The sequence below is a fragment of the Calypte anna genome, chromosome 6 (assembly GCF_003957555.1).
Source record: "Calypte anna isolate BGI_N300 chromosome 6, bCalAnn1_v1.p, whole genome shotgun sequence".
Taxonomy (NCBI): domain Eukaryota; kingdom Metazoa; phylum Chordata; class Aves; order Apodiformes; family Trochilidae; genus Calypte; species Calypte anna.
The window spans coordinates 23,263,851-23,284,054 of NC_044252.1; positions in this window are offsets into that span (position 1 = coordinate 23,263,851).

The window sequence follows — 20,204 nt, forward strand, 5'->3', positions numbered from 1 at the left end:
TAAAAGCATCTCTCAGATGTCAAAGAAGGTGGAAAAAGAACCCCAAACTTTATCTGCTGAGTCTGAATGTGTCCCTCAAGGTATTCCTTCCAGAACTGATCCAAGCAGAAAGAACCTACTACCAACATAGGAATATGGAGAGAGGAGCAAAAACTAAGAGGAGGAAGATATACTGCTGAGGTGTCATGGTGTTGATTTTCAGAGTAATGCTGATTTGCAGAGTGTGCCAGATCCAGGAGGTTTGCCCTACGGGCCTGCAAGCAGATGAGAAAGTAATGAAACTACTTCAAAAAAGCAAGAGGAAGAGTCAATTTCTGCAAAATCAGTCATTTTTAGGTTGCAGAAAGACCACTTCAGGAAAAGGCAATTCTTTTTTCCACAGTGCCACTGGATTTTCAGGTACAACCAAACTCCCTTCCCAGGGCAACCTCTCTCACATTTGTCTTTAGAATTGGAGAGTCCCCATGAGCTACTACTGTGCCACTGACAGCATGGGGCTCACAGGGTTGTGGGGTTGTGTAGGCAATGAGTAACTACAAACTGCCTTATCTTCCTTACAGAGAGGGTGGCCAAACAGTGGCACAGGATTCCTAGAGAGGTGGTCGATGCCCCAAGCCTGTCAGTGTTTAGGAGACAATGCCCTTAATAACATGTTTTAATGTTTGGTCAGTCCTGAAGTGGTCAGTTAGTTGGACTAGATCATCACTGCAAGTCCATTCCAACTGAAATACTCCTATTTTATTTCTATTTCTTTTCTACTCTATCCCATCCCATCCCACCCCTGTTCTAGTACTGTAGAATGGACATACAGCAATGATTTAGGAATTTTTGGTGTTCAGGATGATGACAGTCTCATGAGAATTTTGTGTGAACCTTCTACTATTCTTGGACCAGGAGCCAACATCCAGGACTGAATTATAACTCCACATGAGAACAAAACAGTAAGTCTGATTTTTTATCATGACCCCTGTCACCACTTCACTTCATCTGGGTACTTGATGGCCACAGATTAATTTATCCTCTAAAAATCCATGGTAAATGAATGCTCTTGCAGAACATGGAATCCAAATCCCAAATCGCTAAAACACAGCATTTCTACTTTAGTCCGGGCAAGACAAAAAAATATTAAATACAGTGTTCTTCCTTGCAGCCCTTTTGGTGCTTTAGCCATCCTAAGAAAGTAAGACAGAAGAAGAATAAACCTTGTATGTCTTTAGACTATGAATTACAGTTTGCACCCAATGTGGAAGTATGAGAGATCACTGTTATGCTTGCCACACCCACGGTAAAAAAAGAGCCCCCAGTACTGGTGGGCTGGAGCACATGGAAGCTACAGCTGTAACCTCACCTGTATGAAGCTCCAGGTGCTGATGTCCCAAGGGCAGGGGCACAGCCAGTGTTCAGCACAATTGGTTCAATCCTCAGATCTCATCCCAGTTGTCCATCTCCCTTCTCCACATCAGTAAAACACTGCTAGCAATCCAATGCTTTTATCTCAGAGAGCTCTTGAGCTTAACTAACCATGGCGAACAAAGGGATTATTTCTTTTGATTTATAGTCATCAGGGCTTGCAGCTTGTCATGCATTTTCCATCCCCTAACACCAGAGAGACCAAACCCTGCTCAGAGCTGGTATGTGCTACTGAAATACAAACAAATTAACAGGTCGCCATGAGGGAAGTAAAGAGGAGTTAGTTTTCCTTTCTGAAGACTGACTTACTTGAGAGACTGATCTCTCTGAAATCAATTTTTTAAAGCATATTTAAAGTCCCTCTTTTATAGAGGGACTCTGGAAAATTCACAGCTCCTAACATCAAGCCATGGGTGGAGGGAGTCTGGAGTATGAATTAAAAATAATATGGCTGTTTGAAGAAATTAGCAGCATTGATTTAAAGCCACATCCCACCCCCTCCTCAAATAATCACCCTGTGAGCGGAGGTGGTTTATGGAACCCTCTGGAAAATGTTCCTCATAGCCTCTGTTCCGAACCCAAAATAAAATACATCACATCGCAGCCAATACTTCACCAGGGTGCTGCTCTCTCTTCCCCCCAGCCTACGCCTCTCATTTGTTACTAATTAAATGAACCAGCAGGTGCTTAGAGCACAAGCGCAGCTCTGCTGCAGTGAGCACAGTGATTAAACCCCCCTGGAATGTCTTCTTGGAGAGCTGCATCTTTCCAGGGACTGGAGTCAAAGAGGAAAGATGAGATTAGAAGCAAGGGCTGGGTCAGCCTTTGGCCGCAAGTTCCATGATCAGGGGATGCTTTTGAAGGACAAGTCACCAGAAATGCCAGGTTTCTGGGGAAGACAGTGGCTCCTCTGGTTTGCCCAAAGTGCCTTCCCGGCAGGAGGGATGCAGGTATGCACACAACACAGCCTGCTCTGCCTGTGGGCTGGAGATGTCTCTTCTCACCCAGCTGACACCCATCATCCCAACACAGAGCAGCCTTCCCCACACCAAGGCATGTGTGGGCAACTCAAATCTTCAGGCAAGGATTAACAACGCAGTCTCTGAGGTGGGTGCCATCCCAGCCTAACCTTGGCAGAGGCCAGGGAACAAATACACAAGGAACTGGGGGGTTGGAGTCAACCAGGAAGTTTATTGGTTGCATCTGAACACACAACACATGAGGCCACACTAATAAGATGTTCCCAGTTGCCACCCAGAGCAAATGGGTGCAAGCCCAGAGAACAGTTTCATAACAGCAGTTCATGCTTTGGGATATGTCCTCATACCACAGCTCCTGGCACAACCATTTAGCTGCTCACCCCCACACTGCAATCCCTTCCATAGACACTGCCCTATTTCCTCCATATGAAAGAAAACAGCCTTTGCTGCCACCAACAACATCACCAAGCCCCAGCTCCTGACAGCTGAAATCAAGAAAATAGAAATGCAAATGTTATTCTGTTATGAATAGGAAATAGGCAATGATGAAGAAAAAGGACAAGATGGAGCAAGGGGCACTTATGGGCAGACAGAGATGAGTGCTCCATAAAACCAGCTTTTCCCTGCAGCCTGCTACGGGGCCTCATTGTTTTGCCCAGCTTTCCCTGCACTTTGTGCACCCCATAAACAGCCACAGCTCCCTCCCATCCCAGCAGGCCAGTATTGCTATGGTGACTTCCCACCCAGACAAGCTAGCATGACTTGAACCACCCAAAGGGCAGTAGTGAATACTAAGACAGACCCTAAATCAGTTACCAGCCAGGATAACATGATACAAGCCTGGAAATAAACTCCTCAACCTTTCTACAAATTCCACTCCTGGCAGCAAAAATTTTGTCTGTGGGACCAGGACATAATTCCAAGACAGAAAAGCACTACTTATATTTCTGCTGAGCAGTTCACTTCTCTTTGGCCACTCTGCTGACATTTCACTTCTTCACCAAACCCTGTTAGAAACGGCTAGGGGCTCAGGGGGAGGAGGACAAGGAATGTGGTCATTAGGGTCTGGCTTAGCTACTGTAACTCAGCTAACATTTGGCTCTGTTAAAAAGACTCCCAGCTGAAAACGTCAAAGTATTTTACAAACATTAACAAATAAACTTTCTCCAGGATGGCTGATTATAGACCCCATTTTATGGGTGGGTATTTCCAGATAACCTCCCTGCCACACCAGCAGTTCTCTGCTCCTCATTCCACACCACAGACTCTTGGCTTCTAATTACACAAAAAACAACCCCATGCTAAGGCAGTGAAATATAAAAGTTGACCTAAGAGTTGAACAGGATTTGACATGAGGTTTCTTAACAGCATCAGGCAGGAAACTACAGTCCTAGTGCTCCTACAGCCCACAGCACACCCTGATCGGCTGTATATTCTCAGGCTGTCCCACGCCTAGAAGAAGCCTAAAAATTTTCAGGGCTTCTTTCCCCCTTGAAAATGCTTTTTGTAAATGTCTCCCTTTGCTTAAAAATTGCCAGGGAACACCCCTTTGTGGAACACGCCACCCTTCACTGCTCCATCTACCATATTGCAATGGCAACCAAACCTCTGTCACCTGCTGAACCATCAAATGCTAAATCCTACCCTTATGTGCAAATGAGACGTGTCAGAGACCAGCACCCTTTAACCCAGGAGCACAATGAGCACAGCAAGACAACTACACCAGTTTTTGTAAAGCTGTACCAACAGCCAACAATGCCCCAAAAACTAAAGACAAACCCAGACTTGTTAGAGGGATGCAGGTGTTCATTCCCTGTGTCATACCACATTTTCCTCACCAGAAAGACACACACACCAGTTTTGCTCAGCCAGCAGGAGCACATCACTGTAGTGACCAGGAAGAGCCTGGACATGGATTTCAAAGCTCTCCAGACCACAGAGAGGCCAAAACATCCCAACTCACTTGGCTGTCAGAAATCAGAGATTAGCCAAATAAGGTAAAAAGCATCTTAAATTATTTTTGTTCCAGACGATAAGAAACACTAACTTATATCCAAAACTCTGACCATCATACTTACCTTAGCTCTCCAAAAGAATTTTTCCCTGTTGTCATTTTACTCAGTCCTTTTCTGTTTTGCTAATTCCTTCCCATTTGGCATTTTCCTCTCTGTCTCACATAGTGTTTTTATGGTTTGTTCTTCACCTCTCACAAAACACCTGGCTGAAGGTAGAAGCTCAGCAAGTCACACAGGTTTTCTTAACACACCCTTAGAAAAAACAAATGCATCAAGGCCCAGGCACAGGGCTCTGATGTTCACTCAGTTTGCAAAAACACCACTAAATCAATTAGGATCTGCCCTTGACTGCACCCGGTGAATCAGAGACATCTCTGCACTAACACTGGTGCCTCATGAAAGGCTTCAGTAGACAGCCCTGTGTACACTGCAGATTTACAGAAATTACCAGAGATGCTTTTCTGAGGCTCTGCTTAGTCCTTTTTGAGCCTGTACAGAGCTTCTGCCAACAGTTAAATGGGGTAACTTCAGAAAATTAGGTGTGATGATAAAGGATCTGATATACTGTAAGAGCTCACATGCCCCTCTCCGGCACAGATCTTACAGAGCAGACCTCTCCTGTTAAATGAAGGGCAAAAGGGGGAGAAGAAAGCCTTCAGCCTGGTGGTGGTGTTCAAACAGGGCACCCAGGAAGGAGGCTGCAGGAAGACTCTTGCTTTCTGCATGACCTTGCTATCATCTGTTCTGCAGTGTGGGTCCTCTGTGGGTTTCACCACCCTGAGCACTCCACTTGGAGACTCACTGATGCTTCCCCTAACAGAGGGAAAGGGGAAATTGCAAGACAGTTCTGCAGTGGGAAAACTTGTGTTTGCACGAGATGTGAAACCACTCTGGCTGCAGAAAAGGATAGGCATGCCATGATTCTAGAGGAGGAAGGGAATAAGGCAGAAAACAAACTCCCAGCTTCACTCTCTGTACACTACTTCTACAGAAAAGGTCAGTTATTCAGGTGCTACAGGGAAGAAGTAAATAGCACCAATGCTCATAAATCAGGCTGGGGTGAGCCTGACCAGGACCCTTTCCTACGGCAGGCAGGACTACACACACCCCACAGTGAAAGAGATGCCAGTTGATGCTTCTGTTTGTCCTGTAAGCAAACTCTGGCATAACAGGACCAAGAGCTACAGCTCCTTCCAGACACAGCCTTCCAGACACAGACTTCCCACATCTGAGCCTGTAGGAACAGAAAGCCGGGAGGGGCAAGGTGGCGGGAAAAAGATCCCTAACTAAGCCATGCATAACCCTTCCATTATGGCTGGGCAATTTTCTATTTGCACTTAAATGCAATAATGTAAATAAACTCCCCGTAACCCTTGCAGGGTTATTTAGGACGTTTGAGAAAACAACCAGCTCCTCTCATCGTCAGCCAAGGGATGCGAACACAACAGGCACTTCTCATCTCGGTCTCCGCACACTTAATGAAAGTGAAGGATTGTATTCTCCACACAAAAGCAGAATTGTGTTTCGGGGCTGGGGGTGTGAACTCCACACGATTTTCTGGCACCTATAAATAATTGAAAACTGAGAATGATTAGGGGAGAGTGGTGAAGTGGTGGTGGGGGTGGAATTGTCATGCCTGAACTTTCTGGGCTTGGGTGCTTCAGCAGAGAATGTCACGGAAAAATCCTGCTGAGGAGTTTAATTTTCACAGAGATTTCAGAAAAAAAAAAAAAAAAAAAAGGCTGATCCTGATCTCTGGTAAAAGACAAGATACGCTAATAAAGGAGCATTTGGAGAATTCACTGCCTGTGTGAGAGCAGCCCCAGAGCTGCAGTTTTGGCTGGGGCAGGTCCCACTGCTCTCCTGGGTTTTATTTTTCCAGCAAACAAAACCTGGAACAAGGTCAACAAAGAAGCGGGCTCCTCCCAAAGCTGAACTTTAAATCCTGCTGTGGAGACCTAATGGGCTATGATGAGACCTTCCAACACCAGAACAATGAAGATGAATGGCAATGGGATAACACTGGAAGTACATACAGAGCCTTGACATGCTCTGCTGAAGAAAGCCTTTCAGTCCAGTTTTACCTTGATTCTGCATAATCCCTTGTATGACATATCACCTAGGGACAAAACAAGGAGGCATGGGTCCAATACCAAATTTTTTCATCACAGTTCAGAATTTTTGGCAATTTCAGGCATATTTTCCGTTAGCACAACAACCTTGCAGGAACTCATGCATCCTGATACATTTTAATTTTTAACAAGAAAAGCAGCCAACTGCTCTGAAATAGGTCTGAATCTTTCTCAGCTGATGTAAGTTGACTTGGTTCATTTGAGAGAACTTGCTGCTTTTCTTCTTTGTATCCAAGAGAACCTTTCCCACATCACAGTCCCCACCATCCTCACAGCATCTGAGTCAGTGATAGGCATGGGAGGTAGGTACCAATAACAACTTACACAAAACAAACCTCTAGAAAGCAAGGAAATATTTCCCATCAAATAACCATTTTGACTGATTTCACTGCTTTCTTTGCTTGAGACAGACCTAGAAGTAGAGTTTGACACCTTTCAGGTATTTCTTGAAGGATTTTCATGTGTAACAAGATGGATGCAGAGTATCTGACAGTAGGATATAAGTTATCCTTCCTACTCCCAAGCAGAGTGGCTTTAATCTTTTAGAAGTCAGATTCTCACTCCAGATAATGTGAATTCATATTCTGGGAAATATATTATGTATTAGAGTTCTGCAGCACTTCTTCAAGATTCTTGGGTTTAACAAACCTGCTCAAGTTAAACTCTTTCTAGATAATTCATTAAAAATACATGCACAAAAAAAGCCAGCAAAGTGGTTTGTTTATAGGTTATAAATAATATCCATATAGAGTTTTTCAGTCTTTGTTTTGTTCTAAAAATATGTATCTGGTAAACATGGCATTACTTCACAGCCATCAGATTCAAACCAGAGAGAGAAGCTGAACCAGAAACTGGCACCACAGCTGAACCTGCCCAAATCTTTCTCAAAGCTTACACAGCTTTAGATAAAGAGCCACCAGTGCAGGATTCTTCTTCTCACATACTAAAAGCCTAACAGAGAGTCATACTCACCCTCTAAAAATCCCAGCCCACTGTGCTTTTCATAAGCAGTGAGATTTCATCACTGTTGAGCCTTGCCATTTGTTTAATTCTAGTATTTCCTTGACTGTACCTGTAATTCTGCAGCCAGGGGAAGCTCTGGCTCAGCTGCCTGGGCTCACAGTGGTTACTGGGGGCTCATAAACAGGCTCCATCCCATAGCCACTGTTTTGGAAATCAGACCTCCTGCAAGAACTCTGCTTTACAAGCTTTTGCTCTCCACCTGAAATCAGAGCCACTTTTGAACTCTACACTCCTCTCTGAGCCCCCAAAGGCCTTCCTCCATGAAGGGGTGCAGGCAGTCATTGCCATCCCACCACAGTCACATTAACAGGGCATTCAGTGTGGGATCCAGACCTTGTGAAATCATGCAGAGCAAAATCCAAGAATCCTGAGAATCTGAGACAGCAACTTTCAAAGCACTGCCTGCCTCAGATCACACACAGTCCAAGTGCCACACTCTGTGGCTGCACGGCACTTAGGTGAAGCAGCAGACTGGAAACCCACAGGGGCACAAGTTCTTTTCTTGACAAGTAAAATTTATCTGCTGGTCAAAAGCACACAGTTGAGCAATTCTGATTTACTCCATTAGGGAGGCATAAGTCTGTGTGTAGAACACATATTCTCCCTAGAGTGAGGATGGAAGATGCCCTCTAAGAGGGTAGAGGAAGAACAGTAGGAGATTGTGTGTAGTTAAAAGAGCACTGTAAAAAAGTTAACAGCTTCTTTGGGATGCTTCCACTCTTTCTGAAAAAAAAATCTCGTTCATCCATCTAACTACATATAGAGTCTGTAGCTTAATTAAATTTTGTTTTACTTCTAGGCTCAAGAGTCTGCCTAAAGAAAAGCTATCATCACAGCTTCCATCACAGTCACCAATGTTATTATGGGATCCAGACTCCAGTCCTGTGCAGCAACGGAATGGAGGAGGGCACAAGCCACAGAGATGCATCTTTCAGATATCCCTGTTCCCACAATGGGTCAGGACAACATAACAGCAGCCCCAAAACCTCACTGCCACCTTGTCTGGAAGGTGCAAGACTCCTGTAAGCGCTCCTGATAATGTACTATCTTCTGTGCACAGTGAGAGATTAGGATGGTACAATGGGCCACCAGCAGCAGACTGACCCACAACAGCCCATGAAGAAAACAAATTTCTTAATCCTTAGCAAAATCAATTCACTATCTCTACAGGGGAGCATCTCTACTGAATCTTCAGACCATTGAGATGGGATATTGTGAGTATCACCTCTCATCTTGCTGACAAAACACCCTGAGGATCTAGGTAAGCCACCACATCATTTGCTATGCTCACTCTATGCTCTGGCCAGACCAGGACATGGGGCAGGCTGGGAAATATATTAAATTGATGTGGAACAGCGAGTACTATCCCATAGCCACCATGCAGAGGATACCCATGCTGTGGTGTACAGGTGATATTGAAGTGCCACAGTACCCAAATGCAGAACTACGAAGGGAAAGGTTTCCAGAGCTTTCCCAACTGCAGTTTTTATGCTGTGTTCACTGAATGTGGTCTCTATTGTAGCTTGGCAGGCAGTTTGCCATTTCCCAATCATGGCTCTCATCTTTGTCTGATGTGTAAAGTCTTTTTAGAAACAAATACTGGAAGCTGAACAGATTGTTTCACGAAGCAAACATTTAAATAATGATGGAAATAAGCATTATAAACAATCCCATTTATTCATTGAAGACAAAGATACTGCCCCAAGCCAGCTGGTATCCTAAGGCACTAAGTGAGTGCTAGAAGGAAAATGGTATTTAAATAGCCATTATATCAGCTGAGACAACCATTCCCACCTCAATAGCTGTATTGGCTATTCAGTTTGTTTCCAGAGGCCTCTCAATTTCCCACGCAAGCCCTGTTACCACCAGGCTTGCTGCTGAGTTATTTTTCTGAGAGCAGGCATCAAGAGGTCTCTGCTACTAAGAGCCAAGTCTTGCAAACACAGCTGCAAAGGGAGCTCCAGCACAGCTGCCCAAAAGTGGGAGGCATGGGCTGCACTCAGAGCCAGCAGCTCGGGGGCTGCTCCTGGAAATCTGGTATTCTGCATAACCTGCAAACCTTACCACAGCCAGCCTCTCCACACACTGTCCAGAATAGTGGCTGCAGCCAACTGGCTGGTGTTTACTTGGAAGAAAGGACATGCCATTTCTCCCCAAGGAGCCAGAGCTGACCTCTGAGAACAGACATGTTGACAGAGCCACGTTCAGATTTCCTCTCAATTTTCCCAGGCTTGTTTCAGTTTCAGTCCTGCTCTTAAGGAAGCTCTTTTCAAACCAAACCCTACATCCCAGCTGCTGGAATAACTCCATCCCCACAGCCCTGTTACTATGAGGGATGGCCCTGAAGCCAAGCCCTGGGTCTTAATCTCACAGGTCAGGTATAGAGCCAGGCCCCTGGTCTGGAGGAGGATTTCACAGCAGCTCTCTGTGTCTATAACATGGCTGGAAAGCTAAGGCCCAGCATCCCACACTGAGGGAACAGGAGCAGGAAAGAATTGCTTTGCCATCCTAGCTAAGGCCAGCACAGCCCACAGAAGAGGCACATACTTTGACTGCAGAACCCAGATTCCCTGCTGTCAATACAGCCCAGAAGGAGCAACACCAGTAAGTAAAATCTTCCCTTTCTCTTCCTTTGCCTTATGTTTCAGTGTACATCATACCACAGCTCGATACAACAACCCCCTGCCACGCTGCTTCCTCCCCACCTCCTCCCATGCCCTATTCTATCCCACCTTCTTCTCCAGTTTTCCTGCCTGTTTCTGTATGTGCACACGTAGCCCGCAGAAGCACTCCCTGAGTTTGTCATAGGCTGGGAATTCTTTTTAAACAAACCTCCCACGATGCGGGAGGGGCAAGCCCCATCATGCACAGAGCTGTGTCAACAGCCCCTTTTCCCTTCCCTTCCTTTTCCTTTCCCACAGTGCCAGGACCTACATGTGGATGGCACTGTGGAAGAGAGCATCACACACCGCAGTGACCCGGCTGCTGTGGGTGGCTGAGAAGATCAGGTGGTGACTCGACCCATCCTTCTAAAAAGGCCTGGCAGGTTGAAGGTTAGGAGACAGCCTTTGCAAACACGGGAGCATGCTTGCCCCATTGCATTCTTACTTATATACTATTTACTACTGATAAATTTAGTTGCATGCTTGAGCTTGCCCACTCACCACTCTGCAGAGCTAACAGGATAAACATTGCAACTGAAGTATCACAGGTCCTACAAAAACACTCATTACTGAATTAGAATGCATTGGACCATCAGATCTAGGACTTTAAGTCTCCACTCAGGCAATTAACCCAAAATTAATTAATGGACTGAATAAATGGTTCCAATCAGAACCATATCAGGCTCCTACCCTACAAATAGGTGTCAATTCTGCCTTTGCTCTGCCTCAGAAAGCCTCCACCCCGAAGCCACCAGGTCCTCTTTCAAACCACAGTGACCCACTGAAATACAGGGTCCCTAGCATGTAGCACAGTTAAACAACCACCCAAGTGGAAATGAAAGTGTATGTTACAATATTTGACAAAGCTTGAGGTAGCAAAGAAAGAGATGTTTGTACAGAAGAGCACATGATGGAAGAACAATCAATAGCAGAAGCGTTCAGATGAACTCCAGTCAGAGTAAGAGAAGCTGAGATACAGACTAAAATTACTGGGGTTTATAGCAACAATATTGTTTAATATCCTTCAATGCTCAGTTACTCCATTTACAGCACTATAAAACATCAGGATGGACCCTAGCAATAACGAATGAACCTCTTGATGTTTTATCATCAGCCTGGAAACACTTCCATCTCTTTCCGCTCCCTAATAAAATCCTTGATTATTCTTTTTTTTTTTTAATGTTTCTAATTGGCTGCTAGTGAGTTCCTCTTTCTGTGCCCACTTTGAAGAAAACCTGCTTAGATCAGCAGACCGCATCAGGCAGATAATTTTTTGCTAACTGATACACAAAGTAAATGCTTAAACAGAGCCTTGTTTATTTGCCTTTTCAAAATTGTGACATTTCAGATATCGCCTTGAAGCCAAATTGTCTGTGTGGGTTATTGTGCAGAGAGACAGCAATATGCCTACCTAACATTCCTGCCACGGCTCCAGCAGGGCTGTTGTTTGCCTCTTGCACAGCCAGAAAGCACAACCTGGGCTTATAGCACACCACTGAAACCAGCTGGCTGCGTTTGCCTTGGAGAAGCTGCATTTTGCTCTTGTCAGCAAGGATCTTCTGCACGTTGAGACCCAGCCATCCTCATGGGAGCAATGGAGAGGCTGGTATCTGAGTGTAGAATTTGGTCCCTCTGACAAGGCTCTGGTCCTGCTCATACTCTGACTCCTGGCACCGAATAAGAAGGGCATGAAATCAGACCAAAACATTTGGAGTTACTGGATAAAGTGCAGAAAATGAGCTGCTGGTGATCCATTCTAAGATGCCAGGCACAGCGTGGTCACATTTTCCCTGCTCACTTTGCTGAGGATAGAGTTTCTCAGCAGGAAAGAGCAGCACCCAAGTGGGGTCATAACATCTGTATAAAAGCCCAAAGTGAGACTGAGGGAATGGGGCTGGGTGAGGTGGGCAGAGGGCTAAGGGCCACCCTTCACGCTCGATGGCTGCAAACACTGTTGTTGCTTCCCAGCCCAGCAGGGGACTGGGAGGGTGAGCTGGCTGCATCCCCATACTTCTCCACCTTATACTTCGGGTAATTATTTATGCACACATTCAAACGTAAATCCCCATCCTCCCAACAGCCTCCAAAAGCACTTCCTGGGAAGAAAAACACAAGCCTTACATCTGTAGATGTCCTTCATGCATAGTGGAAATGCCAGGAGTTATTCCTGCTATCCCAGTAAAAGTGTCTTTTTTCAGCATCTTTGGGGGCAACAGCCACGTTGATAGCCTGAATTACGAACTCAGGAGAAGATTCTGCCACCACCAAATCCACCAATGATGGTAGAAATTGTCAGATAGGATCCAGGGAAAGTGCCTGAATGAGCCACCAGTCTGCCATGAGGGAGACTGCATTAGCTGCAGGCAATGTCCACATCCCCATCTCTCTCAGTGATGGGTACATCAGGTTACCCTCTTCTGCATCACAGGCAAGAGCCAAGGACCCAAATGCAGAGAGCATGAGAAAGCAGAACTTAAAAATATTACATTAGGAGGTGGCTTCAATGCCATATGGTGCTCAGGTGCAAGTGCCTCTCCAGGGTGAAAGACAAGATAATGGGACTTGATAAGCAATTTACTGTAATGCTTTAATCTATGCAGAGTTAATTCAATACTTCAATCCTATTTACTAAAATGGTGGCACCCATGTGTATTCTGTTGCCATCATTTGACCCACACTCAGCAGCAGATGTGACTTGGTTGCACAAATAAATGATGCAGCAACTCCCTGATTTAATTAAAGCCTGTATTTATAGATCTCCCACCCCCACTGAAGCAGCCCAGGGTCAACACTTGGCTTGTTGCATTGAACTCTGCTTGCTGTACTTCTCTCACCTTCACAGGGCAAACTCTAGCTTCAAAATCCCATGGTATGTCCAGTCTCCTGCCCTATTACTCATCTTGAAAACATATTTCAAGCGTATGGACTGCTGAGATAGCCAAATTCATTTGGGATTTGCGTCCATGGGACAGACCAGTCTTCCGTACTGCCAGTAGCACCTGGGAGGATTTGCTAGGAAGTGTTTTCAAAAAGCCCGAAGTCTACTAATGCAAGGGGCTCTCCAAAACCACTGAAGCCACTTCCCCACGAGACAGCCATTCAGGGAAGGTGGGATCTCTCATTTTTAAAGAAACATGAAATTTCAGTAGTGAAATTAATTATCTGTATTCCCCCCTCCTTGGCCCTGGGCAGCCGCCCAGGGCTTCCCCCAGTGCTCCTATCCAGTCCACTGTCAACACCAGGCACTAAAGCCCTGACTTATGTCATTACAAGGTCAGCCCTTGTTCCTCCCCTTCGTCAAGAGCAAATAAGACACTTGCAGGCTTTAGGAAGCCATAGCTGCAGCTCTGCTGGGGACACAGTGAGATGAGTGGAGCTGGCAGAGCCCTGCAGAATCCAGCTGCTTTGTACATGAGTGGTGCCCCCAAATCAGCCAAGATTTACTCATTGAGCATTTGCTTGATTTTCTGCTGAAAGGACCACCAGGGGATAGGAAGGGACATTACCAAAGTAGACTTGATCATGCCAGATTACCATGCATGATATCATGCTGCAAAACCAAGGTCCAACCAGTGCTAGGTCAGAAGTTCAAGCTTCCACCAAATGTCTGGAAATAACATGTCATTTTATCTGTAGCAAAGTGAGGGGGATTTAAGGAGACTACCTTGGTCCTCAACAAGCAGATGGCATCCCAACACCTTCCACATGGCCACACCCAAGAGATAGGTTCAGCCCCTCAAAGATTTTGGGGAATGCATGCTGGCACCCACACGTTGCTCCCCAACTTTCATCATGTAAGGCTCTGCTTTGGGCTTTCCATTGGAAACATTGCTTTAAGCTGCAATTCAAGACCCAAAATCTATTTCTTTTTCCTCACCTTGGAGATACTCTGGCAGCATCAAAACCCCAGGAAATAAAAATAGAAAAAAAAATTTTAAAAATATCATGCTTTGGAGTCTAAAAACACCTTAAGACAAGCCTGACTCTGGCCCCATCATACAGCTGGGAAACTGAGGCACAGAGCAGCACAGTGACATGCTTACAGAGACATGACAAGGCCATGGAAACCTCAGGTGAAGACCTCAGTTTCAGCAACTCTGTGCCTCACATGGCAAGATCTAAAGAGGCTGTAGCAGAGGGCTGGCACTGCTCACAGAGTGGTGGTGGCCCTGACAGAGATCCCTGGGAGGGAAAAGGGTTAAGGAAGGGAATTTTGTTAATTTTTTGTCGTATTTTGTCATGGGGGGAGAAGTGTTGTGCAAGCAGGAGTTTTCCACTGGCGCTAGGCCCCCTTGCACTTATCAATGGGACCTTTCAGGACTCACTCCCTGATTGAGACATCATTTCCTGTCCAACACACTAACCCCATTGATAACTCCACACTTGATGGGAACTTTTCAAACCTACCAGGAAACGCCAGGAGTACCAGAAGAACATACACAAGAAAACAGAACAGGGGCAAAAAGGAAAAAGAGAAAGGAATAGTTTTGGCCATTATCCACATGCTGATAAGTGTGAGTATGGAGCTGAGCATCTTTAGCAAATACATCTGGCACAGGGAAGTTGCTGACATATTCTTCACAGCAGTGGAACTGGCAGATCTGGTGCTTCCGACCAGTGAGAACTGGAGAGAGGCACAAGAGGAAGCATAAGAACATCCTTCTTTTGATTTCCAGCCATGCAGCAAGCATAGAAATCAGGCCTGACCATACCAGAAAAACAGGAGACCATAACCATATAGCTTGCAAAACAGGGAAGCTTCAGATGTCCACGTACTTAAAGTGACACATAAAGGGAGAGCAGTGTTGAAACTAGGACTTCTTCAAGATATCTCAGATCAGATATGAAAGCAGGAAACCCTTTTTCTCCTAATTTATCATGTCAGAAAGGGTCAATGTTACTTCCCAGGAAATGTTATTTAGCTGTGTACATCCTTAACACTGGCTGCGAGGATTTGCTTGATATTCTAACTACAGCCCAGACCAAACCACAAGCTCCAACTCAAAATTGACATTTTCCCCAAATTTCAGGAGTCAGTCAAGCCAAAGCTTTTGTTTTTACCCCAGGCAATGACAGTTTTGCTGCCCACAAAGGTATGATGGCACAAAGGTCTCAATGGATGTAGATTACTGCTAAACAGGACATCAGCTGGTAAACTCCCCCTACCTGGTGCAGATAGATGGTAGCAGTACCTGAAATGAAGTAGCTGATGGCCACACTGAATCTTTATAATTTGGATTTTACCCATTTGCTAGCTTCAGACTTGGGTCAGCAGCTATCCAGCAAGAAAGCTTTCAATGAAATGTAAATACACATTCACAGAATACAGCAAGGGAGCTGTACAAAACAGCAGGAGTCAGGACACCAGCTGGCTGGATAGATGGTTAGGAGGAGGGTCTGAAAGGTTTCCACTATCATCTCCATTACTGAACTGCTGTGGGAGTGTGCAAAAGCTCTGTTGTTTCCAGCAATTTGGGTAAGTAGTTTCCGGGGGCCACAGATGTAGCTCTCTTTCTGTTGTAAGTGCATCTGAAGCATTTAAAATTAGATGCCCTCTTCAATAGGGACCATTCATGAAAATGTCAGCTTTAAATGCCTTTACAGTGCAAGTTACTCACTGTGAGCATATTACCCACTTACACCCTTACAAAGACAGAGTCTGCTAAGTTTCATGATCATGATATGTGACAGGCCAAACAAGCACAATGTCTTATTAACTGTTAACTATTAACACTATGAACTATTAATAGGACACTATTAACCCAGCTGGAAACATGAACAGACTTGCAAGTAGAAATAGTATTTTATATTAGATAAGACAGACTTACCTGCAGGTCAAAGAATTTGCTATATCTCCTGTATATAATCTGGGTAGTCAGGTCAGACCATGTCACATTGATGATATAGACCTGTTCAAGGAAAAGAAAACACAAGTTAAGGTGGGCTCTGAAGCACAGGATCCCTCCAAAGACTGAAATGTCAGTACAGGTAAATTCTGCATCTCACTGGCTACTCCTGGTCACAACCAGGAATATAACCCTGGGTGCAGGACTAGCCTAAAATAAAGCCATTGCCTTGCTGCAGCCTTTAGCAGAGGTCTCAGGAGAGCACCCAGTGTTCTCCCACCTGTCTCCATCATCAGCTTGAACTGATTTTGCTCTCCCTGAGATTAAAGCTTTACTCAAGTGTCAGCATGATTTCTGGTCCCTGATATAACACCCTGCCCTTTGCCTGTTTGGAGGGCCCCAGGACACACTGCAGACACAGTCAGGAGAGTTTTTCTACTCCTGAAGTAAGAGCCCATCATGGGCTACTGACTTCCAAACTCATGCTCCAGGTTCTCCTTGTACATGGAGATGTGACTCTGGCCCTCCCCAGGCAAGACAAGGAAATTCAGCTCCAGGGGATTTGTGGGATGACAGCCATGCAACTCAGCCACTTACACACACCTGTACACATGCAACAACAGCTCAACCCCATAGCACCCAGCCCTTGACGAGTCACAGTCACACCACAGAGCACCCTGGGCACCTATCAGGCTGATTCAAAGGTAAAGCAGGTCAGTGAGCATGACACTGTTCTTACACTGGTAGAAACTGCAACACAGGCCCAGAACAAGCCCTGGATTTCCCTTGTCCAGCCTTAATACATGCCCAAAACAATCACCTTACAGAAACACTGTTTTGCCTGAAGCTGTGATAAAAAACCTATTTGCACGCAGATGCACACACATACACATCTAGATAACACACAAATGTTTCCTTTTGACATAAGTACCTCCCAAACATTTTTAAAAAAAAAGTAAAAAATGGCCCAGATTCTGCACTTTCATCCACTGGCTTTTGGGTCAAATGCTCGTTCTGCTGCCTTGATTACAGATATACAAGACTTCAGCAAACACAGGAGCCAACACAGGTGACTGCTGAGAGTGACCACACATGACCAATATAATGGAAATCACAGCTAGGCCAGCTCCTCGCTCTTTAAAGCAATTTCCAGGTTTCACAAATAGAGTGAGATAATGATCTGGCAAAGGAAACAGGAAAGCATCCCTCCTCCCTCAGCCCCAGTGATGCAGCAGGAGCTCTTCCTTCTGTCATGGGTGCAGATGTGAAGCTCTCTCCAGCAACAAGGAATGGATAAGCACTCCCCTCTTCTCCATCTCCCCCAGGACTCAAGCCTATCTTCCAAGGTCCTGATACAGGATTCTGTGCTTTTAACAATAAAACGTATTGCATGAAGAGATGCTGAAGAACAGTCTTAATGCTTTTCAAGAACCAATGGATTTTTTCCCCTTCTTCTTTCCCAGCAGAAGAGAGGCATCGTCTGATGACCTTGAAACCATTGAGGTCCTGCAGCCTCACTTTCCTCTCTGCTTGTTACCACCACATTCAGTTCCCAGGCAGCTCGGTTCCCACCTCCTGCAACCCAGTTCCATGGTATTTAAGAACTGAATATACTGAGCACAGACTGCTAAAGGAGAACTGAGACCTTTCGTAGAGCATTGAGGGTAAGGACTCAAGAGCCTGAGTTTGACCCAGTTATCATTATGAACTTATCTGCTGCTCCCACCACAGCAGAGACCATCAAGACCAGAACAGAGACCAAAGGAAAGACTGTCCAGGGGTGAGAGCACAACCTTCAGCAAACCCAGTTTATTCCTCTAATACATCTCGTATATCTACTGGAAAACCAAGCCAAGTAATGACCTTCCCACACTACCCGCATACACAGGCTGACAGCAGCACTGTCCTACTTCTCAAAGAGAAGATAAGACTGTCTAACATGAAGATTTCAGGTCCTCTTTAAGGATCCTTTCTGTACAGACAAGCCAGAGGAGACAGAGCCGGGGAAGGAAGCTGCTGTTGCCAATTTGCAGACCAGCCACACTACACTGCATATTTTTCCATGTGTTTGTTGTGGAAAAAAAAAAAAAAAAAAAAAAAGTTTGTAGCTTCACTCTGAGCTAATTCACAACACAAATATTTCTACTCATTCCCTATCCAACAGCTACTTTCAAATGGAAAACCCATTCAATTAAAAACAGATCATGACAGATGGGAGCTGACTGGGATCCAAAAGCAACTTTGGATACTGTAATTCAGGCCCCAGGTTCTCACAAAGGGGACAAGACAGAGGGAGAAGAAACATTGTACACACAAATAAAAATTGTATTTTTTCTTTCAATATGTATAGAATCATAGACTCTCAGAATTGCTTAGGATGGAAAAGACCTTCAAGATCTGAAGCTTTCCTTCAGAAGCTAGAAAAAAAACATGTGCCAGAGACATCCAGGCTTTTTGAATTTTAAGGCACCTCAGGCTTCCCCAGACTGCTCTTCAGAACACACAAAAACTTCATGTCCCCATAATTTTTAACAGCCTGCAAGTCTGCTTGATTGACATCCAGCCCAGACAGGAGTTAATCCTGTTTTAAGAGTCCAGAAGTGCTCACTGGTGCAGGAAGTGGCACAATGGGCCCATCACAGGAGCTGGGGCTCAGCTGGGCATGAAGGGATACTTTGGGCAAGAGATTAGATGCTGTTGGTGCAGGGAGTGGATGTTGGAGCAGGACCCCAGTGCACAATACCAATATGGTTCCAGCTCTGAAATCCTTGGCTCTGCAAGAATGAAGGAGCCACTGACTTCTGTCAAGCACATTTAAAACAGCAATGAAACCTTTTTGATCCTTAGGTCTCTTCAGGCTCAGCAAGTGGTGAATCAGACATCATGCAGAGGCACTGATTTCTATTTCATGAGAAGATCATAGCAGGAAGAAAGGCATTTAATCATAACCTAGAGCTCTGTGAAGCAAGAAACAAATGGGGTCAAACTCTGCATACTGAGACACAGATGCAAAACCTGAAATGGCTATCGATTTTCCTTACTTGTTTGTGTAAATCAAATTGCTTCTTGAAAGCCACTATTTAAAGAGGGAATCAGTGTTTTCTTGAACTCAGAAAATATCAGTAAAACATCAAATTTTAAAAGCCTAGTTTTAATACTTACATATCTTATTTCTCTGACATACCTAATTTCTCTCCCTCAGAGATCAGAGTTTGGTGATTATTCACTTCTGCTGCCTTAGTCAGATCCATAACCTTTTCATGAGCAGCAAACATTACATCAGCTTACCTCGACTCTTTTTTTTCTCACATCTTAAAAAGGGTCACTGTGAAAGCAATCTCACCAGCAGCATCCCTGGGGAGAATGAGAAATGCAGTCCTGGGGAAGCCTGAGGTCATGCAAATGCAAAGGGACAAGGAGGCAGCAGGAAATATCAGAAATATGGAGAAGCATCCCACACTCCAACACCCAGCAGGCCCAGCATCACCCTTGTGAGCAGCCTGCAGACTTGAGAGAGGCTTTCTGAGGCAAGAGACAGTTCCTCAAAGCCAGCACTTCAGCACACAGCTGGTCCTGCCCATGGAAGAGTCCCAGGCCCTCAGTGTTCTGCTTCTTCATAAAAGAAGATAAAATCAAAGCATCTCACTTGTCTTGAATCAACTTCTTCCATATGAGTACAGTTCTGCAGTCCATACACACAGAGAACTAAACTTTAATCATAATTGCAAATTACAAATTATTACAACAATTACTTACGGTAAAAAATCTTCCTTAAGTATCTTCTATGGTTATGACCTTAAAGGAGTCAAAATGCAGCTGCTATTCAAAAGATTTAACTTAAAATCGTTAACAAAAAAAAAGTCCTTAACAATAAATAATAATTGCACAAATTACAAACACCTCACTGCCCAGTCACTGGGTGCTTAAGCCAGTAAGAATGTCTATTTTTTAATTTCACAAATCCAGTCTTGTTTTAGCTTTTGCATTTAAAAATAAAGCATTCTTCAAAGAATGAAGAAGCAAGCCTGTACAAACTAGAGAATAGTAATGAGGAACTGAGCTTGATAAGAAGCTCTTAATATTCATGCTGTGTGGAAGAAGGTGCAGTACATCTGGGGGATTTTATCAGCTGCTA